Source organism: Pinus tabuliformis, chromosome 2_1 (assembly GCF_031772625.1).
Source record: "Pinus tabuliformis cultivar Carrire ecotype Pingquan chromosome 2_1, CPIR1, whole genome shotgun sequence".
Lineage (NCBI taxonomy): Eukaryota > Viridiplantae > Streptophyta > Pinopsida > Pinales > Pinaceae > Pinus > Pinus tabuliformis.
The window spans coordinates 356890097-356914801 of record NC_142299.1 but is presented as its reverse complement, the minus strand read 5'-3'; positions in this window follow the sequence as shown (position 1 = coordinate 356914801).

Here is a 24705-nt window from a genome sequence, read left to right as displayed (position 1 = left end):
ACCCCAACAGGAGTATACTCCTACCCTTACAAGCTGATAAAAACATAAAAAAAAATGATAGCTCCTGTGGAATGTGCAGAAATAATTCAAAATGGCTGCCAAATGACAGAGGGGAGAGGCACGAAATGGTAGAGAGAAGCCTAGGTAGCCTCACCCCCCCCATCCCCTCAACTCTCCACCAAAAACCTCAGAAGCCAGTGGAAGAAAACCACCCATATCCAGAGGAGCCAGAAAAGAAGCTAACCAGCAACAGCCATAGAAAAGCGGCACGAATCGATGCAGAGACAGACTCCACACCTCAGATCCCTCAACACTCTCCATAGCTGCATTGGTAACTAGCAAAGGACCAAAAAATCACCCAGCATCAGCAAGGGAGCCCAACTGGTCCCGTAATGAGCTGAGGCGGGTCGGTTCCGGGGGCAGAGGCGGCTAGGGCAGCCACCTCGCCCCCATGAAGAAAGTCAGGAATCCCAAATCCCTTGACCCCGCTCTGCGACGCAGCACAAAAATCAAAGGCCAAAGCCCCTTACTGAAACCGCCAATTCGGAGGGTCGGACGGTGCGCAGAGAACCGCCGAGGAACCAGAGGAAGAACGCCGCCGCGGCGCAGCTCAAAGCACTGTAAAAACTCCGGTCCACAGCCGATGACTGACTACGCGATACCAGACGATGGCAGCAGAAGGGCGACCAGTACCCCCACCAGTGGTAGCCTTTCCGCCGCAGGCTCAGGCAGCTACCAGAGCCGAGTAAACCCTCAATCTCATAAAATGTTATTTTCTGAGATAGTTATATTAAGTATGGAAACACGTTTAAGGAAAGGTTATCATAAAATAAATAGTGAACAAAAGTGCATATAAGTCCAAAACAACATGAAGAATTATAAAGTGAGCAAAGGTCGAGCCATAAATGTAGAAGAAACATTGTCTTATCAAAAAGTTTTAAAAAATGTAATTGTCTAAGTTTTCTCTGAGTGATTAACTGAATCGTTTATAGGCAAGCTTTTGAAGAGGCTAGCTTAGTATGTAAGTAGTATAAAATTAGTTAACCTTTAATTTTAACTCCTGAGGTAAAGAATGTGCCCATATATATATGGTAACTCTTATGCCAAAATGCTATTGAGTACATCTAAGGAACATTCTACAAATAAATACATATAACCTTATCATAAAAGTAATTTAAGAAAAAGAGCACATAATTGATAGAACCATTTTATATGAAGTATACTAGAAAAGAAGAACATTCAATATATATTTTTTATAAAATTATTTATACAGCTAAAATTACAGTTTTGGTCAAAAGTATACCATGGTATAACACACTAAATCCTTTTCACTGGAAGTTATCAGTCTGGGGTTAACCTCATTAAAGTTACACATCAAGAATATAAGCCTTTAAAAATATAAACTTCCTCTCGAGAAATATTCTGAGAAAGTGGGCAAAGATCTAAAGTTCAAAAAAGATTTGGAAACTTGGTGTCTTGTCTTCGACAAGAAAGTCAAGAATAATGAAAGTAACAAATAGGAGTTCAAGGACACTCGAACTAGAGAAAGAAGTTGGAAAATTTGTTAAATGTTGGGAAAGCTCCATATTACATTTATGAAGGAAAAAATTTCAAAATTTGTTAGGACTCCATTATACCTATGAATGTTCGAAGAAACATAAAATTAATTAAGGTATAGTGATGGAATAGGAAATTAAACACTAAAATAAGAAAAATGGAGATGGTTGAAGGTCAAGTTACCTGAAGGAAAGTCTACAATTAGGATACCATATTATGTCTCCACAAACAAATTACAATTTGTGACTAAAACATATTAAATACAAGTTTTATATCCATGGTTGAAACTCAAATTTATAAATGAATTGTTAGTAATGGGCAGCCAAGTAATAACCCATTAGGGTTTCAACTCTATAAAATCCTAAGTTTGATTTAAGAACGGAAAATAAAAAGAAATAAGCAAGATTATGTATTTCCTATAGGGTTAAAATTTCAATGTGTTGAACATTATAAGCCACAACAAAATCAATTAGCTAGGACACTTAATCAAAATGAAATTGATTTAACCCATTTGGATTAGGGTTTCATTTCCAAAAACCCTACCCTATAAAAACTAAAGATGAAATTACTAAGAAAATATTCAGAAAGAAAAATTGTTTAAGATTTTTAAGCTTGAATGAACCTTATATGTGGCTCTGCCAAGCATATTATACCAATAAAACCTTGAAGTTACAAATTCCATTTTGCAAGAAACATGTACATGAAATAAGTGAAACCCATGTTAAAACTTGGTCAAATTCACTGAGTATAGTGTTGTTGGGCCACTAATTTGTCATTATTATTATCACTTTTTAATGCCTATTTCATCCATTTTCTACCATTCTTTATCATGTCATTTATCATAATTTATCATATAATTCAATTTTAGAATTATTTATGCTCTTATGGATAAATACTATCTTTTCTCCTTTAGTTTTAATATATTGAAGATTATTATGCATTATTTTTCCAATGATAGTTTATTAACAAATTTTTATCACATACGATTTTAGCCTCCAAGATCTTTTCCAGATTGCAAATTTGATTTCCAACTCATAATCAAATATTCCAACTCAGAAAATCATTGGGATAAGAAGAGACAGTTTTGCGTTGGACTTTCCAGACCAATGAAGGTGAACCTTGAAAATCTGAGACACGGGTTTTGTGCAGAGCGGACCAAATTAGTCTTGGGATGAGCACTTTTCAAAAATTAGGGTAGGATTAAGAGAAACAGAATGGTCTTCGAAAACGATTTTCTCAGATTTTTGTTGTGGTCGTTTTCCAAATTCTTCCAATTACAATACCAGATTTGACTTGTTCCTGCTGAATGATAATGGGAAGATCTTTCAGATCTGATCTTGTTTATTGAGATTATGTAATAAATCCAAAATTGTAATGGAAATCATTTTGTAATCAACTTTGTTGTAACTTCCCTTTGCTATCTGTGTGTTTAAATGAAAACAAAGATTAAAGAAGGGGGGATAATTAGGAGATAGGAGATGGACAATTATTAGATAGGATGTAGGAGAAGAGATAATAGATGAGAGATGGGAGATGAGCAATTGTTGGATTTTAGGTTGTTAGGGTCCAACCCTAACCCCCTTATTTATGTAATATGGTCTAGTCATAGTTATAGTTAGTTAAAGAGTCAATAAAGCCCATATTAATAATTGTAAGTGGTTAACCCGCATTTAACTAAAGGGACCACAGTTAGTTGCAAATGGGCCATGGTATTAGATAGATGGTATTAATAGAACCATGGTATTGACACATGGTATTGCATGTATGAATCCTATATAGATGATAGATACTCCCCATTGAGGAGCGTCGTGTCTTATTTTGTAATCGAGCCCTAATCTATTGGAGCTTACCCCCTTGAAGAGGCAAGCGAACATTGATTTCATCTCTGAATAATAAAATACATGTTGTTATTTCTCATTTTGTTATGTGTTCTGGGTTGTATCTCTTCGCATATTTGGTATATTAGCATCTTATAGCAAGTCAAGATCATAACAAGTGGTATCAGAGCACTTTCCAGGGCCGGTGGTATCTCCATTTTTAGCAGAACTTTTTTTGGCTAGAGACATGTTCCGGCATATTTAAACCACGGGATTTGTTGTTGAGCGCATAAACCTATGGATTTGGGGAGGCATGCACACAGGAAATACAAGAGGTGGTCACGCTTGTTGGACTCCCTTGTAACCCCTGTGGGTACCCCTTCGAGTAGTAGCACATTAGATAGAACTGCGCAAGGACTGTCTTCCATGTACCCTCTGGGTATATTGGAAGCCCCCTAGGCTCACTTGAAACCTCACTGTAGATAAACCGTCAGCCATCTTGCTGCTATAGTACACTGAGAACAACACTCAGGGAGATTACTCGTGCGTACGATAGGATAGTCAGGTAGTACGACTAAGGGTACGATTGATCCTCCTTAGTTAGTGCCTTAAAAGATTGAGTTGAGTATTACTATTGGACCCTTATGTATATTGCGATCTGTAACACCTGACACTCCTTACAACCATAGTTCCCTTGTCTCTTTGAAGATTGCCCATCATCTTCTTTTCCAGATCAAATTTAGCAGGTTGGGTTCTGTCACCGCCACAACAATCAGTTCTACCAGAATACCATTCAGATCTAGCAACGGGGGTTCGGTCACTGCCGCATTCCTACTCACACTCTGCAGTTGAGGGTTTAGTAGACAAATCTGACCATTTGTGCAGGGAGGCTTGTGGCTTCTATACCTTGGGCTGATTCTCACAGGACATTGGGCAAGATTAACTTTTTTGGGAATTGGCTACTGTAGTATTGATAAGCGAGGAGTAGAACTCCTTTTGGAGTAAAAATAAATAAAAAAAATCTGAGGCCCTCGTAGGATGCTTATAAGAGACTTAGCCCACAATAATCAGGACGACAGGCTAAGCGAGGTGGTACCATTCCTTATTAGCTCCAATTTTTGGGTGGTCCCAAATTTTTTCACAGTGACGACAAGTGACCCGGATCTTTGTATGGTAGAAACCAGAGCTCAAGCTATGGCTCTAAGAAGATGGAATCCCTTGAAAAAATGTTGGAGGAGTTATCGAGGTAGATCCAGACATTACATGACACATTCAAAAAGGGAAAGTCGGCGTTACAATTAGAGGCATATGCTTTTAATGAAGACCATGAAGGAGAATCTAGCCATTCTCTTCACTTCCATGGAAACCACCAACATTCCCACCCTCAACCACCCAAGTTGGACATGTAAAAATTTGATGGCTCTAATCTAGAAATATGGATATCACAAATGGACCAATATTTCACACTGAATCACATCAGAGATGATGAGACTAAGCTACGTGTGGGAGGCCTTTACTTGGACCAAGAAAGATGGCAATGGTAGTAGTGGCATCAAAAATTCTATCCAAGGCCAATTACTTGACAGGCGTTCTCAAAATTCCTTTGTGACTGCTTTGAATGTGAATCTAATTTTTTGGGTCGTCTTACTAAGCTCAGACAGATAGGCACAATAAACAACTATATTACAACCTTTGAGGAATTAACCTTTCGCATAGGAGGTATGGCAGATGAATTCTACTTGGAATGTTTTACCAGTGGTCTCAAAGACACCATCCAAGCCCACGCCCGGATGCACCACCCACCCACATGGATGGAAGCTTGCACAATGGCTCACGAAGTGGAACATGCTTTAGCGGCCCAGTCGCCTCGTCCAAATTTCATAGCCAAGGGACGCCCCACCCAGGCTTTGGGCACTACCCAAACACTTAAGTTTCAAACGGTGTCACTAGCAGAAATGGCGGAAAGAAGAAAGCAAGGATTGCGTTACTACTGTGATGACAAATACTCCCCGGGGCATAAATGCAAGGAACCCAAATTCTTTCAAATTGATGCTACTGATCACAGTTCATCCGAGGAAGCCCCACCCTTTGAGGGACCAGAGGAGGAATATGAGGACAACCAACAGGACAATGAGCTCCCAACTACACCAGAAGAACCAATTATCTCATTCCATGCTTTAGCAGGCATTTCTTCTCCCCAAACTCTCAAGATCAGAGGTTTTATTAAACATCTCCCTATAGTAGTCTTGATTGATAGTGGCAGAACGTATAACTTTATCCATCAGAGAGTCGCAGAAGTTGTGCATTGTTTTGTCAGAGCAGTCTCTAATTTATAGGTCCAGATTGCTGATGGGGGGACAATGAAATGTGACGACCGCTGTGAAAATATCAAACTTCAGATGGGAGATTACCACCTAAAGACCCACATGTTTGCCATCAACATGGGTGGGTGTGACATTGTCTTGGGTGCTGAATGGCTCCACACACTCAACCCAATCACAATGGATTTCCAGGAGTTATATACGAGATTTAAGCAGAATGGCCACACGCATACCCTCTGCGGACTCCAGGCAGGTACTCCTTCTATCATCAACTCACATCGGATGGAAAAGTTGTTAAAAAAGGGCCACCATGGAGTTATCGCCTAATTTAATTCCATCCAAACCTTCGAGCCCACTACTCTTCATATTCATACTGAGATGCAACAGGTCTTAAACAACCATCTGCAGGTCTTTGACAAACCTCATGAGCTTCCAACCTCGAGACAAGAACATGATCATAACATTACTTTGGTCCTAGGGGCACAACCACCGAATGTGCGCCCATATAGATACCCTTTCGCCCAAAAGAATGAAATTGAAAAAATCATCAAGTTGCTCATGGAAGCCAGTGTCATTCGTCCTAGCATTAGTCCTTATTCATTGCCTGTGGTCATGGTGCTCAAGAAAGATGGGGAATGGCGTATGTGTCCAGACTTCAGGGCCCTCAACAAGCTGACAGTCAAAGATAAATTCCCCATCCTAGTTGTTGATGATTTGCTGGATGAACTAAATGGGGCTCAATTCTTTACTAAGCTAGACCTTCGCTTAGGCTATCACCAAATTCGCATGAAAGAAGTAGACATTCCGAAGACTGCTTTCCGAACTCATGATGTCCATTATGAATGCCTGCTCATGCCATTTGGTCTCTGTAATGCCCCATCCACTTTTCAGAGCCTCATGAATCACCTGCTCAAACCATATCTCAGAAAATTTGTCCTTGTTTTCTTTGATGACATTCTCATCTATAGCCTCATCTGGGAAAGACATCTTCAACATGTAGACTTTCTCTTGCAACTGCATGGGAAGCATAAATTATTTGTCAAATTGCCCAAGTGCTCTTTGGGCATGAAATAAGTCGAGTATTTGGGCCACATTGTGGAGCGTGAAGGTGTTAGTGTGGATCCTAAAAAGATCCAGGTAATGTAGGATTGGCCCCAACCAAAGACCTTAAAGAGTTTGAGAGGATTCTTGGGTCTTATCGACTACTATTGCAAATTTGTCCGCAATTTTGGTCGCATTGCTAGACCCCTCACTCACCTTCTCAAGAAAAATTCATTCTTCTAGAATGATGAAACACAACATGCGTTTATAGCTCTCAAACATGCCATGGTTCCACTCCCGTATTGGCACTACCCGACTTCACCAAATCTTTTGTGATTGAATGTGATGCTTCAGGTACGAGTATTGGGGTTGTCTTAATGCAGGAAGGTCGACCCTTGGCCTTCACTAGCCAACAACTAAGTGGGAAACATCTGGGAAAATCTACCTATGAGAAGGAGATGATGACCATCTTACATGCAGTGGATACCTAGCAACCATACTTATTGGGGCAGCATTTCCAAATGCGCACAAACCATCAAAGCCTTAAATATTTTTTGGAGCAACGCCTATCCTCACCACAACAAAATAAATGGCTAGCCAAAATGTTGGGATATGATTATGAGGTAATTTACAAGAAAGGGTGCGAAAATGTCGTAGCGAATGCTTTATGACGCCAATTTAAGGAGGACAGCACCCTGCTAGCAATCTCTCTTCCCATTCCAGAGTGGATTGAAGAAGCTCACAAGGAATGGTTTTAACATCCTTCGCTCTCCCAACTCATTAATAACTTGCAAGTACATCCAAATTCCACAATGGGCTACTCTTGGAAGGATGAGATTCTTTGCTACAAGGACAAAGTAGTGATATCACCGACATCCACCCTCAAAGTGCGCATTTTGGCAAAGTTGCACTCATCTCCCACTGCAGGCCATTCAAGCTTTCAGAAGACTTATGCCCACACTCGTTGTTCCCTCTTTTTGACAAGCATGAAATAGGACATTCTTACTTTTGTAGCTGAATGTGATGTGTGTCAGCGCCACAAAGGAGAAACAGTTAAGTCCCCAGGCACTTTACAACCATTGCCCATCCTTGCCTCAATCTGGACGGATGTTTCTATGGATTTCATTACTGGTCTTCCGAAGTCAGGAAACAAATTAGTAATAATGGTGGTTGTGGACAAAATTTATAAGTATGCTCATTTTTGCGCCCTAACCCACCCTTTTACAACCACTTTTGTGGCTCAATATTTCATGGACCAGATCTTCAAATTGCATGGCATGCCCACTTCCATTGTGTCTGATCTTGACCTAATCTTCACCAGTAACTTTTGGCAAGAACTTTTTAAGCTACAAGGCACCCAACTCCAACTCAGTACTTCCTATCATCCCCAAACTTATGGTCAAACTGATGCAATCAACAAATGTCTGGAGACCTACCTCAGGTGTTTCACTTCAGAAAAGAAACATCTATGGGTACAGTGGTTACCTCTAGCCGAATGGTGGTATAATACTAACTATCATGCCACCACCAAGATGACTCCATATGAAGCAGTTTATGTTCAACTCCCCCCTTCACCTACTGCTTATATCCCTGGATGCTCTAAGGTACAAGCAGTGGATCAACTCCCACAGAACCGGGCAACCATGCTCGCCCACCTCAAAGATAATCTCCATCAAGCTCAGAATCGCATGAAGTAATAGGAAGACCAACATCATTCAAAGTGCACATTTCAAGAAGGGGATCAGGTATTCTTGAGGCTGCAACCATACAAGAAAACATCACTCAAAGACAAGGGTCTTCAGAAATTATCTCCAAAATTCTACGAACTATATCAAATACTTTATCGCATTGGAGAAGTAGCCTACAAGCTAGCCTTAACACCCACTGCAAAAACCCATCTCGTCTTCCATGTCTCATGCCTCAAGAAAGTGGTGGGGAATAATTACAGAATTCAAACCATTCTACCAGAATTGGATGAAGAAGGTTCAATCTGGCTCCAACCTGAACAGGTTCTTGACACACGAGAACATCACCTGCATGGCCGCATGATCAAGGAAGTCCTCGTCAAGTGGAAAGACACCTCTCCAGAAGATGCAACCTGGGAACCAACTACTATTCTTTAGCAATTTCCACAGCTTCAGCCTTGAGGACAAGGCTGTTTTTATGGGGGAGGGCATGTTAGGGTCCAACCCTGACCCCCTTATTTATGTAATAGGGTCGAGTTATTGTTATAGTTAGTTAAAGAGTCAATAAAGCCCATATTAATAATTGTAAGTGGTTGACCTGCATTTAAGGAAAGGGACCACAGTTAGTTGCAAATGGGCCATGGTATTAGATAGATGGTATTAATAGAACCATGGTATTGACCGATGATATTGCATGTATGAATCCTATATAAAGGATAGAGACTCCCCATTGAGGAGCGTCGTGTCTTATTTTGTAATCGAGCCCTACTCTATTGGAGGTTGCCCACTCGAAGAGGCAAGTGAACATTTCTTTCATCTCTGAATAATAAAATACATGTTGTTATTTCTCATTTTGTTCTGTGTTCTAGGTTGTATTTCTTCACATATTTGGTATTCTGGAATCTTCTCGCAGGTCAAGAGCATAACAGAGGCAAATCTAAGAGCTTCATTATGCTGTAATTATTTATCTCATATATTTTAATGAAGGAAGTTATCCACTAAGTTCTACATATGTTACTTGTAATCTGATCTGAATTATTTCTCAAGGCAGCACTGGGTCTTGGGTAGTTGGGCCTACTACCTTGGATGAGGTGTTGTCTTGAACATGTAAATTAGTGTAGTTATGTGTTTGTTTATTTTAATTTCAATTGTCATTCCTTAAATTAGATTTCTTTTCTTTTAACTAATTTATTGTTTGCTACATTTTCTAGATTTGTTATTTCATCAAATTTCTAGATTTCATTTAATTTACTGCTCTAGATTAACATTTAAAGTATGTTGGGTGCAATAGATTAAATTTCCAATTCAGCAATGTGTGGTTTAATTTATCAATGATTCAAGTTGTGTGATTAGCATTATTGTTTTTCTTTTCATTTACTTTCTTATTTTTAATTTTAGTTTTATTATTCAAGTCTTACAATTTATTTCTTGTTGAATGAGCTTGATAGTATAGAACACAATCATATAGAACCAGTGTTGGTTGTTGGTATTTGTTATGCATATATTTTGATGATTTCCTTGAAATAAAAAGACGCTCCTCGGGTTGATAATTAATGTCTAGGTGATCAATTGTTTTTTATTAAGCAATTAATTTTCCCCAACATTTTGGCATCGTTGCCGGGGAGACAGTCAAATTTCACTACCACACTAATATCTTATTGTAGATGCATACCTGACTTCATGAGAGATGAATATTGAATACTGAAGGTAAGAACCTACGCACACATCCTGTGGAACTAGTGATGGTTCTACCCTCAATAGTTAGGCTTGAGTCATATAGCATGCATGATTGAAAGTAGGAACATTAGAGGTAGGAACTTGGATTTTTTTTATCATTTCACTTAAGTGGTGATGTAAGCACCACCCATTCCACTAACCAATTGACAGGAAAATTTGAATGAGGAGACTCAAAGAAACACATGAAGAACATATTCTATTATGGTAAGAAATGGCTCACATTGCTACTTTTGAATTCCCTATCAAAGATCTAGGAGGAGTGACACAAATGCACATAATTCCCACATCTTCTCTACCAAACTTTCATGGTTTGGCAAACAAAGACCCAGATACATTCTTATTTGAGTTTGAAGTACTTTGTAAAGGATATGAATATTGTACTAATGATCAAAGGTTGAAAGTGTTTCCTCTTACTCTAAAAGGAGCAGTTCTCCAATGGTTCATGAACATTGGTGGGTACTGCATCCAAACATGGGAGGACATGAAGAATGTATTCTTGAAGAAGTACCAAGACTATTGCAAGGCCATTGATGATATTTTCAGTATAATACAAGGGAAAGATGAAATCTTGGACGACTATGTAGAGCGATTTAAATACAAATTTCAAAAATCAAAGCATAAGAATTTGAAAAAAGAGATCTTAAAAACACTTCTTAAAGAAATCAAAGATGAATTTTTGGAACTCTTAAATCTAATGGGTGTTGAAGCCTTGAAAATCGGATCTACAACAAGGAGGATACCCACCTGGTCCAGACCTTGGTTAGCAGCTCCTTTTTCGTTTGGTATAGTGGGTCCGACTCGGGATATGGGACCAGTTTCCCAATGTGTGTGTGTGTGTGTGTGAGAATTGATATTTCCTTTCTAACGATCTCTAAGGAAAATTCTTTTATTTTAAATCTAATCTAACAACATGCAATTGTATTCTAATGAACAGAAATATCTAATTCTAAAACTAACCCGGAATCAATCTTTCCGTTATGCAATCTAAAAAAATTTCAAATGGCAATTGGTAATAAAGATCATTCAACTGCTATGAGAAAAGAATTCAATACAGATAAACCATTTCGTATAAAATTTTAGACGAAACAATTGTGAAAAACATATCACATAATAAGTCACTCATATATTAAGCATAAATAAATAGCTATCACCGTACAGAAGTGCCAAATGATAACTCAAGCATTCAAGCATTCATATATAAATAACTGAACATGAATATCACTTTAACACATAAGTAGAAATAGTTAAGAGATAAAAGTACCATTTATAACTAGTTCTACTCATGAGCTTCAACAATAATGATTTATCTCTTCTTAATCCAACATCTACTAAGAGTACAAAAGTGCAACATCAATAGTAGATATTAAACGCAGATATCAATAAATCCTATTCCATTCATTCATCAAAACCTCCTCGGAGGGTGCAAAAGTGCATGTTCTGAGGACAAGTTTTTGACAAATTTCAGGACCCTTCTCTAAATGCATGAGAAGGGTTTAAATACTACTAGCTAAATCTAAAAATAATTTATTACAAAAATGTAGGATGCGGTTTAAATGACTATCCACATTTTAAGAAAAAATAAAGCAAAATTAAAACTAAAACTGACAATTAACTATCCATGTATTTGTTCCTTATAGTCGCAAGTGTTCAACATTTTCTTAAGGAGAGTTGGCTAGCTGACCTCTGACTTTAGCTGTCCTACGAAAACAGAATCGACAAGAGCTGGTGCCATATTCTCGGAAGAATTAATGATACATTTGAGAGTCATGCACTGGCTGTGTGGTTTTACCAAATATGTCCAGTAAGAATCCCAATTCAACTTGGTTAACCTTTTGATGGACTCTGCTTTTTCTTGAGCCTTCTGTCTCCAGCTTGTCTGTAGATACTGTACATTTGGTAAATATTTACATACCATTTGAGGATATTCCTGATAAATACCACTGGTTTTAGAATTTAGGTTTTGCCTTTCGCCTTTAGCACTTTTTCCTACAATTTTCCGGGTTTACATGCCACTAGGCGATTAGAGGCTTTCCTTCTCAAGGGGTTTTTCCTGGCAATGCGCGATTGCCTCCGTTACTTGAACCGAGCTTCCTTGGTGCGATTTTCGCCTCTTGCGCACTTTTTTTTGTTAGAGGATATAAACCTTAAATTTTGTGGAAAGAACAACTTCGTAAGTTCTTGACTCTGAGTCTTAAACTGTCGATCTGTTATCTCAGCCTTATCTAGTACCCGTTTGACCATGTCCGTGTATGGAAGAATTTTGGGCCTCACCTCTATCCGGTGCAAGAACGAACATGCTAGTTCTGTAATCGACACCTTAGAAGACCCATGTGATCCTGCAGTAGTTGTAACCTCCATTATCTTGGGATTTTCTTCCTCGAGTAGACTGTACATGCCCTCCCAAGTAGTAATGCCGACGTCTTTGTTACAGGTGGTGTCTGTGTACAAGGGCGTCATTTCTTTATCTTTAGAACTCAGAGCTTTACCCTTCTTTCCCATAATGTTCTGAACACTGCTATGTATACTTCTCTACTCTTCGCTCCAGCAGTTTACAAATGAGGCAAGCGTAATGATAAGAAAAAGGTGATGGGAAAGATTTAAATGCCGAAAACATATAAAATATATCACCCTACGTGAAATGGCTCTTCGATTAGATCAAAACCATATTTCATTAATGATTGCCAACTAAATCATTAATTAACATTAACGCGCATAACTGGGCATCGGTTTATGGAAAGACGTTTTCAAACAATGAGCCCTGTAGATCTGCGATAAGGCGATTTTGCGATTTGCTTCGCAATATCGCAGATCGCAATATCGTTAATCCGTTGCATGTGGAAATCGTCCATTAATGTTTTTTTCTGTGAAATGTAATTGCGAGATGCGCCATCGCATATCGGCGGTTTGAGGTATTTTACCTTAAGTTATATTTGAGACATGCGATGCGATGAGGGTCTTTTGATGCGTGATTTTGCATCGTGATTTCGCAATTTTAAGATTCCGCTTGTAGGAAGGCATCCATTACCTTTTTGCGATGTGACGCTCTTTATTGGAGTGGTTTTATTCAAACTTTATCATAAAACTTAAGTGTTTTTTGGTTTTTTGGGAATTCTCCTAAGTTTATGATAGTAAGTTTTATCCAAAAAGGGAATACAAGCACTAATTTTTTTTTTTAATAAGGGTCCCCACTTATTTAGTATTAATGATAAAACTAAATAAGAAGGGGGGTTGTTGCTGGCCACAACAATTGGTGATTCACTTGGAAGAACCGGTTATCTCTGCTTTTCTTTTGAATTTTCTAAACTTCCAAAACAGAAATTTTTTCGGAAAATCAAACTTTATTATAGAAAGATAAAGTACACCATGCTTTTAGCTGTCAATGATAGTTTGTTTCTTCTATGTTAACTTTGGTTATTTACTTCCTATAGCTAGTCATTGTACCTACATCAGTCACTACTTGGTTTATTTACTTCCTATAGCTAGTCATTGTACCTACTACATGAGATCCTAGGAAAATGCCCTCACGCAGGAGTGGCGCCAAAAGATGTTCCATTACAGGAACTCTCAGTCAAAGACTCTTATCAGTATGACACAAACTCATGCATGATTATAACTTTGACTAGGTTGAATTATACCATCCTCTAGCATTTCTGCAACCATACGTTCAATTTCACTCCTTTGGACATAGGGATATCTGTAAGGCCTGATGTTTGGAGGAACAATTCCTGGAATCAAATTGATAGCATGATCATGATCACGAATAGGTGGAGGCCTTTGGGAGTCTCAAATACCTTGGAATGATTGTCCAAGACTTTTTGGAGATCTGGAGGAATGGATGATTTCGATGTGGGAATCTCTAGTGAAAATAATTGTGCAATTGTGCCTCGTTGTTCTTTCTTTAGAAGCTTTGTCAATCCTTTAGAGCTGATTATCTTTCCCAGTTTCCCTATGATACCCCTTAATTCAATTTCCTTTCCTTCTGAAGAGAGTTTTTCATGAAAAGTTCTTGAAAATTAAAAGCTATTGTACCCAAGGATTGTAGCCATTGGACCCATAGTACAACATTAGCACCACCCATTGGAACGGAAAGAATTGAGCTATTCAATACATATTCTCCCATGGATAGCTTGATATTATGGCACTTTCCTGAGCAATTTATGGTTCCTCCACTTGCAACCATCACTTGACACTTTGGTGCTGGATATAGGAAGCAATTCAATTCTTTGGCTATCTTATAATGAATAAAATTATGGGTACTTCCCAATCAATCAACACTATTACCTTTTTCTTCTTGATATGCCCTTCTATCTTGATAGTTTGAGGACTGGTAATTCCAACCAATACATTACAAGATATGGTCAAATTCATTTCTGTTTTTTCTAATGTTTTTTCCTGGTGTATATCCTCTTCTTTTGACATTTCTTGTTCCTTTTCTTCCTCCTCTTCACAATCTATGTAAAATACTTTCTTCTCGACACACTTATGACCTTTAGTGTATTTGCTATCATAACTGTAACAAAGCCCTTTTGCTCTTTTTTCTTCCAATTGTTGTGGTGTCAACCTTGTAGGTTGTGGATGGCTAGGGACAACAACACTTCCATCTTTATGATTGTGAGTGGTAGGATTCCTTATTGCCATAATTTTCCTTCCATTTTTCTTGCTAACCTGAATGCCTTCTCCAATGAATCTGGTTCCCAAAGGTGAACCTCATGTTGGATTTTATCTTTTAAGGTCCCTATGAACATATCAATCCTATGCTACACTGGAATATCTTTTACCCTTATATTCAATTTTTGGAAGTCCTCAATGTGCTCCATCATTGAACCCTTTTGTTTGAGATTCATCAATTGGCTAAAAAAAGTGTTTCTTTTTGTATCCTCATAATGTGTTATCATTTCATCAATAAAAATAGCCCAAGTGACAATTTGTTTATGAGAGCAAAGCCATCGATACCATACAAACTGATTTGGTTCCAAATATAAAGTTGCAATGCATACCTTTTGTGTGTTTTGCACATTATGGAGATCGAAAAATTACTCCATTTGTAGTATCCATGTTCCAAGATCCTTGCCATCAAACTTCCTCATATCGATATTTGGAACATGGTGGTTCTTTGATCCAACGTTAGAGTCTATGAAATCATGATTAACATTTATTTTGTTCTCATCATGAGTTTCCTTTACTACCCTTTCGCCATTAGTAAGCATTTCTTGTAGAAACTTTGTCAAATCTGTCTTCAAATCTTCCATGCCTGTCTTCAAATCTGTCTTCAAATCATCCATCTTAGTTTCCATGCCATCCATCTTAGCTTCCACGCCGTCCATATTAGCTTCCACGCCATTCAACTTAGCTTCCACGCCTTTCTTCAAACCTTCCATCTTAGCTTCCACGCCTTTCTTTAAACCATCCATCTTAGCTTCTACGTCTTTCTTTAAACCATCCATCTTAGCTTCTGTTACTTTTTGTGCGAGTGACATTTGTTGTACTTGGTCTTGTAATTTTGATATATCATGTTTCATTTCTTCCTCTTCTTCATGAGTCATGCTAGAGCTTTCAGGTTGCTTACTAGGTGTTTCCATTTTCTTTCTTTGGGGCATCAATTACCGATAATAATGCTTCACTATGCCCTTTGAATTCCTTCAAACTAATTTTTCAAACCAATTTTATGCAAAAATTGAAAAAAAAACTACACACCTTTTCTCTTTCACTTTGTAGGAGCCTGATATTGAATTTGATGTATTTCTGTGATTTCAGCTCTTCTATTTCTAAAATCGCAACCTGTTGTAGCCCTCCATGTCCTCTTTCCAATGCCACCACTTTGATCAAAATTGGATTCTCTAAGGAAGATTTATGCACAATATCCCAAGATGACCTGATTAGATACCTTTTCAGAAGAGCAAACTTGTATGAAGTGCCACGTGTCACCTTTTTAACCTTTGGATCTGAAAAATATAAACAAGAAACTATAATCTGTCCTATTTCTGCAACTTCTAACGAAATTTCAATCTAATGCTCAGAGAGACAGTTATGACGATTTTCCCACAGTGACCTGTTTGGAATGTAATTCGGGGGTCTGCAAAAACCCTAACTTCCTCAGACTATATCTCTGAAAATATAGTGAGACAGGATCTAAAATTTGGAGCCAAGGTTCAGACCGATTTCTTCTCAAATGGGTTTTTGTTTTAGCTTCTGAAACTTTGTAGCAAAAGAGTTATAGCGAAAATCCCATGATGACCTGTTTTAGCTTAAATTCTGGAGCTTGCAAAAACCCTAACTTCCTCAAATCATATCTCCGAAAATTTAGCGCGAAAAGCTCTGAAAGTTTCACCCGAGGTTCAGCATGATTTCGTCTCAAATGGGTTTTTTTTTCGCTTCTGAATTGTTGCAGAAAAAATTTATAGTGAAAATTCCACAATGATCTATTTGGAGCAGAAAAACCTAAGAATCCAAAGCTCTAATACCAAATGTTAGGAAGCCAGCTCACAAAAAGATAAAAAGATAGATCAACTACACAATTCCTACACAATTTCTTGTTCAACTCATTCCACACCCTCACCATAATAAACTAGTACAACATGCTTACAATGTTGAATTGCAAAATTTACCTACCCTTGCCACACATTCTATCTCACATGCACCATTGCAGAAAACTTATATTGAGATTGGGAATGTTTCAAATCCAAAAATTGTAGAAGTTATGGAAGAAAATGAGGTTTCTTCTAGTCTGCATCAATAATCCATTTTAAAACTCAAGAACTTCATGATATGACGGCTATGGGAAACCAAGAAAGCAAAGGATATATTGAAGATTGGTTTCACTCCATCATTTGTTTGCAGCATCACTCCATACTTCAACAATTTTTGACACCATCTTTTCAAGGGAAGTTGGCTTCTCATACCCTACTATTTATTAACATGCATTTTTCAAATTTGGGTATGTACATACTTGAGGCCTTATTTCGAAAATGGCTCCACTAGAAGTACTCTTATACGTAAGCATATTCATTTTTCAAAGCAAAGTAGGTTAGTGTAGAAAATAAAATAAATAAGGATATAAATGAATACAATTTATTTTTTTATTTTTATGTAAAAATAATTGTTTTTGTTGCAACACGTTGTGGAAATCAACATTGGTGATAAATGTTTTAATTTATTTGTGTATGTAGATGTATTATATTGAAAATAACAGTTCTACAAACACTCATATTCATTTTTATCACCAATTTGGAAAAATTGCTTGAATATCATATTTTTTGGCTTGCAGGCTTGATGAAATTTTTGAAAACACAGTAGGGATAGTCATGTTTTGAGGGACCAAAATGGAATATTTTTAAAACCTGTTTCTATCCTAAGTATCCCTTCATGTCTACTTTCCAACCCAATTTGGATTTGAAACGAAAATTTTATAACCAAAACATTGAAATGATGTCTTATAGGCAGCTCAGGAACAAAGTTGGGATAGTCAATTTTGGAGGAATAAATGACTATATTTTTCAAACTTGTTCCTATGGTATATTACTTTATGAATCTAGTTTACAAGTCAATTTGAATCACCCAATTTCGATATCGTATGAGAAAATTATGACCAAATTATTGATTGTCTATCGTAAATATGCACTTTTAAAAATCTGTTTTTCTAGTTGTTCACTTACGTATTTGACCCATCAATTATTCTTTCCTTCAAAACATGTTTCTATTGGAGATACATAAATGAATCTAATTTAATATTCAGTTTTAAAATATCAAACAAAAAAAATATTCTTAAAATATCAACTATTGGTCTAAGTTGGGAAATCGAAAATGACTCTGTTATGCAATTTGTTCTAAGTAAAATTGACATATCATATCATGGAATTTTTAAAAACTATTTCTGTTGGTGCTATATCTTTGAAATAGCTCTCATTTGGCTTTGGAATCACTCAAATTGGACATAAAACAAAGGATTTATGATTAAAACACCATTGGTCAGTATGGTCGACCACTGCTCTCCTGCAAGTGACAAATACATTTTTCTTTGTTTATCTTTCTATGGATTTGTTTTATCGAGTAACTACTTGTTATTTTTTTCATATGTCTTGGATTATTAGAGCCTGATCACCTCTCTTTTTCCACGATTTAATGTTTTATTGTAGGTAGACACTCGTTTTTTTTTGCAAGTTCCAAGAGAATAAAAGTGTTCAATCTATGAACGAGCGATTTCTGAAAGAAATGTTAATGAAACAAGGACATTTCATCCAATTCATTACCTAACAAATTCATAACAGAAGAAATGGAGAAGTAATTTCCATTTGAAGATTCATGTCACTGCTACCAAAACATTTTTCCAAGAGATTTTTTTTTTTCCATTGATAAATTGTCGTTCCTGGAAACAGATTGATGTTCCCTTAGGAAACAACATCATAGTTGTTGTAGCTTAATTAATTTATTAATTTATTGTTTTTAAATAAAGTGTTGTTTCCTTTTTGACTTCTCTTATGTTTTTATGTTTTAGGTGTTGCTTCCTTCAAAGTTGTAGTTGTCCTTTTGTTGGCGAATGCGCAGTTGTTGTTCTGTCAAATGAATAGTTGTTGTTCTGTCCAATGAACAGTTGTTGTTCTATCAAATGAACAGTTGTTGTTCCATTCAAAGAATGGTTTCTGTTCCATTAAATGAAAAATTGTTGTTCCATTCAAAGAATGGTTGTTTTTCTGTTAACGAACAATTGTTGGTCTGTTAAACGAATAGTTGTTGTTATGTTCAAAGAACGATTGTTGTTCTGTTAAACGCACATTTTTTGTTCCGTTAAACAAACAGTTTTTGTTCCGTTCAAAAATTGGTTGCTGTTATATTATCAATTGCGCAATTACTGTTCTATTTTTTTTAATTCACAACCATTGTTTCGTTTCCAACTGAACAACTGTTGTTCCTTATGTGATATAAAAACATGATCATTTATTTCAGCTCCTGGTTTTATTTGCAAAAGTCATTGTCTTTTGGATAAACTGCTTGTCGTTCTATTTATGCAATCATGCTTTTGGTTGGAATTTGCATCGAAATTAAAAAAAAAAAAAAATCATATTAATTACAATGTGATTTTCTTTAACCTTTTGCTGATTATATTTATTTTAAATATGACATGGTTCATCTGTTAAATGACTTGTTGTATGACTTTTTTTTGGATATACTATCACTTGATTCACCACCTATCTCAACATCATGTTGGTTTTCTCTTTTACACTTTCAAATGGCGGTTCCCTTCAGCACAATGAAAGGAACTAAGGCATATATTTTGTGGCATTCTTTTTACTTCTTACACCATCCTTGACTCTTAACGAGTTAGTGAGCCTCCCTCAACTTACAATGTAAATTTAGAGATATGATATTTTTTTCTCAAAGAGGATAGGGGGTCTCATCACGAGCCAGCCTACCATGATTATAAGGAATTAACACAAGTGACATTCTCATTATGGCTACCACACTAGGGTAATGGTCTTTTAGACATTATAAATGTCAAAGGATAGGAGGTCTCATCACGAGCTGACCTGTTCACTTTGTTATGCCCTAGTGAATGGCATTGTGATTATCTGGTTACCATGCCAGCACAGTGGCCTCTTTGCAGGAATGTGTAAATAATAAAAAGTCATAAGTTGAGGATACTGGCTCATTTTCGGGTTTAAGAGGAAACCCTATCGAGGCTATAGACGCCTGCTGATAGTAGTGGCTCTGCCTGTGGTATTGGAGTATTACTTTAAATTGCCAACTATTCAGTATGCTAATACTTCCTATTCAATTAATCCAAAGGGAGAAACCACCATTGAGAAGTGTTTATACTTCTAAAAACTAGTATGACTGTTGAAAATCCATTGAATGAATCACTTTAGCATTATCCAATCAGTTGATGCCAGTAGTCATTATTCTTAATCGTTCCTTATCAGATTTCGCTTTATTAATCTCAAAAGATAAATCATTTCTCATAATGACTATTTACATGCTTTATTCTTTTTACGGTCATTTCTAACCCTCATACGACTAATAATTATTTCACTTCACTTCACCTATTGGACAACTCTGACCACTTCATGCCATATTAATGATGTCATGTGTGCTTCTCATTTTCCCATGCTTTGAGGACGAGGATGCCCTTTTCTCATCAGAGGGGGGAGGTCATGCACTATGATGATATGACAAGATATAATTACCGAACTCCACCATAACTTGCTGATTTGACAAAATATTATTATTGCATTTATACAAAAGTTTTCCCTGATTGAAGTCTTTTCATGCAGCTTATCTGTTGCTATTCAAAACTAAAACTACAAATTCAAGAAAATTGCATGCAAAGTAGTAAATTGTTTACAGGAGAACAACAAGTATGGGGGGAAACTCTATTCGTAGTGAGCCCACACTATTGCAACTAACAGAAGAGGCTCGATAAACTCTCAAACGCGCCATTTGGATACAGTACCTGGTCAAGTGGCAAGTATTTCACAGTGATGTTGTTCTTGAATTTTTGAAAAATTTACAGAATGGACACACAACTATAAAAGGTAGAGCTATAGCAGTTTCTGAAGTAGTTATAGCCGAAGTCTCCGGACTCTCAACAAAAGGCATAAAATGGACTGAAACACATGTACAACTGCATGAAGTTGATGAAGTATTCAAAGAACCTAGTGAAGAATTAATACGCAAGGGAAAATTCATTCATCCTACGTCTTTGAGGGAACCATGGTGAGAATTGGAAATAATTGTTCAGACAGGATGTGCTTGCATGGCTTCCACCTTTTGCATCAATTTCAGCATCAGCTCAGCCTACATCAGCTTCAACAAATGCCAGTCCATACATGTCATTCCACATTTTTTCGGAGGTAAAACTTGAGCTAAAATAACACAAGTTTATGATTTATTAAAAATTTGGGAGAATTTCATGAAAATCCATTGAGCATTAGTTATCATTATTCATTCCACATCTTTACAATTTCCCCTTTTTCAAAGACATAGAAGCTTTCAGTTTGGGGGAGTGTTACTTTCATTCAATTATTTATTATAACCATACCATCATCCATCGATCTCCTTCTTCATTCTCAAAACCTCCCTTATTCAATGTTGTTTTACACCAAGCATAGGTTTCCACAATGATTGTAGCAACCACCTCAATTTGTCTTCTAGTATTGCATGACGGCATGTCAATTCTCTAGTTTGGGGGAGGAATTTATACACATGATGGATGTTTTCTACTTTCTTTCTCATTTAAGGCATACAATTTCATTTTTATAAAGTGTAGAAATTGTTTTGTGTATATCTTTAAAACTATGAACTGAATTCTTGTGATTTTTGGACAGCAAAGAGGTATCGTTAAAATACACAGACCTGGAAAATTTCAAGTTAAATTAGTTTGTAAAATTTCAAAAATCATGCACTGCCAACTACAACTATTTTTCTTATATCTCATTATTTGTGCATCAAAACGATCTACTTTTTGGATTAGAGAAGCATTAATATAGTAGAAATCTTCTTGCAAAATTTCAGTGAAATCTAGTTTGTAGCTTTTGAGAAAATGGTTAATTAAGTTTTTCGTTACTTATATCATATTTTGTTGCAACTTCATATACATATAGTAGAAAGTCAATGTGAAAATTGTTACGCCTTCATCAACATTCCTAAAATTGAATATTCATTATTTGAGGAAGAAGTCATTTGTTCCATCAATTTCATGAGTTGGGATGAACATTTTTGTATTATGGCTTGGATAATATAGAGGCTTTGGGTTGCATGAGAACATGCAACATATTTAGTTTGGGGGTATGTTGGGCCACTAATTTTTCATTATTATTATCACTTTTTAACGTCTATTTCATCTATTTCTATCTTTCTTTATCTTGTCATTTATCATAATTTATCATATAATTCCATTTTATAATTATTTATGTTTTTATGGATAAATACTGTTTTTTCTCCTTTATTTTTAATATATTGAAGATTATTCTACATTATGTTTCCAATGATGGTCTATTAATGAATTTTTATCACTCACGATTTTAGCCTCCAAGATCTTTTCCACAATGCAAATTTGATTTCTAGCTCATAATCAAATATTCCAACTTAGAAATTTGTTGGGATAAGAAGTGAAAGTTTTGTATTGGACTTTCCGGACAAATGAAGGCGAATCTTGAAAACCTGAGACACGGGTTTTGTGCAGGACAGACCAAATTAGTTTTATTATAGTAGTTTTTGAGAATTTGGCTTGGATTAAGGGAAAAACAAGGTTCTTCAAAGATGATTTTATCAGATTTGTTGTTATTTTCGTTTTCCAAATCCTTCCAATTGTAATACCATATTTGGCTTGTTCCTGCTGAATGATGATGGGAAGATCTTTCAGATCTGATCTTGTTTATTGAGATTATGTAATCAATCCAAAATTGTAATGGAAATCATTTTGTAATCAACTTTGTTGTAACTTCCCTTTGCTCTATGTGTATTTAAATGAAAACAAAGATCAAAGAAAGGGGGGATAATTAGGAGATAGGAAATGGACAATTATTAGATAGGATGTAGGAGAAGAGATAAGAGATGGGAGATGAAAAATTGTTGAATTTGAGGCAAAGCTAAGAGCTTCATTATGTTGTAATTATTTCTCTCATATATCTTGATGAAATAAGTTATCCACTGAGTTCTACATCTATTAATTATAATCTGATTTGAATTATTTCTCAAGGTAGAACTGAGTCTTGGGCAGTTAGCCCACTACCTTGGATGGGGTGCTGCCTAGAACATGTAAATTAGTGTATTTATGTGTTTATTTATTTGAATTTCAATTTTCATTCCTTAAAGTAGATTTCCTTTGTTTTAACTAATTTATTGTTTGCTGCATTTTCTAGATTTGTTATTTCATCCAATTTCTAGATTTTATTTAATTTGCTGCTCTATATTAGCATTTGAATTATGTTGGGTGAAATAGATTAAATTTCCAATTCATAAATGTGTGGTTTAATTTAGCAATGATTCAAGTTGTGTGATTAGCATAATTGTTTTTCTTGTCATTTACTTACTTATTTGTAATTTTAGTGTTTTTATTCAAGTCTTGCAGTTTATTTCTTGTTGAATGAGCTTGATAATATAGAACACAATCATATGGAACCAATGTTAGCTGTTGGTATTTGCTATGCATATATTTTTCCGATTGCCTTGAAATAAAAAGACGCTCCTCGGGTTGACAATTAATGTCTAGGTGATTAGTTATTTTTTATTAAGCAATTAACTTTCCCTAGCAAGTGTGCAAAATAAAAAAGAATTAACTTAGACAAATATTTGTTAAAATCTCACCTGAAAATGTCAGGACGTGGCATAATAATCTCCATAACAAGTTCTGGGGTTAATATGCAAAAAGGAAATTAAGTAGCCAAGGAAATATCACTAGTAAAAGTGACAGAGCAGTGGCTTTGGTAATTTTCACTATCAAACATAATAAATGTTAATGAAAAATCTAGAAAAGAGTTTATTACAAGATACATAAGAAAAATGAGTTAAAGTTGAGAAACCCTCATTAAAACGTAACATTCTGCAACTCACCAAGTTGGAATAACCTCTGTAAGGTAGTTTCAACAACACAGTGAAGAGAATAGAATATGTAGCTCAGTTGGACAACTTAACATGGTGGCTTAAACAAGAATAATTTAGTTGCAAAACTGAGCAAAGATCTATCAGAATGAATTGGTGAAATGAGAAAATGTTTTGGCAAAGGGGAGGTTGATATGACCGAATTCCAAACCCTAACATTGTCCACCATTGGATCAAAATGAATAAATTCCAATATGATTAAATACCTTGGGGCTAACCATAGATTGCATGTGAATTCGTGTGGACTCGTGCAGGGGGGCCAATAGATAAGCCCCATATAATCAAAGTTATACCATGTGTTTATTCCATACTATGGAATGTATAATAAATAAAAGTACTTTGGGAAACCATCAAATAATACCTGTGGTGGAACTACAATATAAGTAATAACATAAAGTTTGTTAAGTTGGTTCAAATCACTGTTGCATACATGAAAACTACATTTCACCATTTTTAGATAGGAACTTAGGACATATAAGATATATGTTGCAGAAAGGAAACACACCTATATACATACCAAGTAAGAAACAATGTGTATCTACCAAAGGAACTTAGGTTAAAAATGATTAAACCCTATTTTATATTTATTATATATAAAGGTGTGTGAAGAACTGTTAAAGGGCTATAAATCCTTGTTAAAATAACTAAAGGGAAACAAGAAAAATTTATGATATTTATCTATAGCAAATGCATAACATAAAACCATAGATTACATATGGTAAATATAAGTTTAATAATAAGTACAGAGGGTAGTAGTTTATACTAAGGAAAAAAACCACGGTGTAAGGATCTCTTCCTTGGAAATTTAGAGTAAATATATTATTGTAAAAGCATTAAATAAGAAACAAGGCAGAAGAATGCAATCCATGAAATTAAGTCTAGATCAAAATTTAGTCATTTATAAATGATTGTCTTTGTGATTAAATGCAGTGATTAAAGGAAGTTCTACTTCCT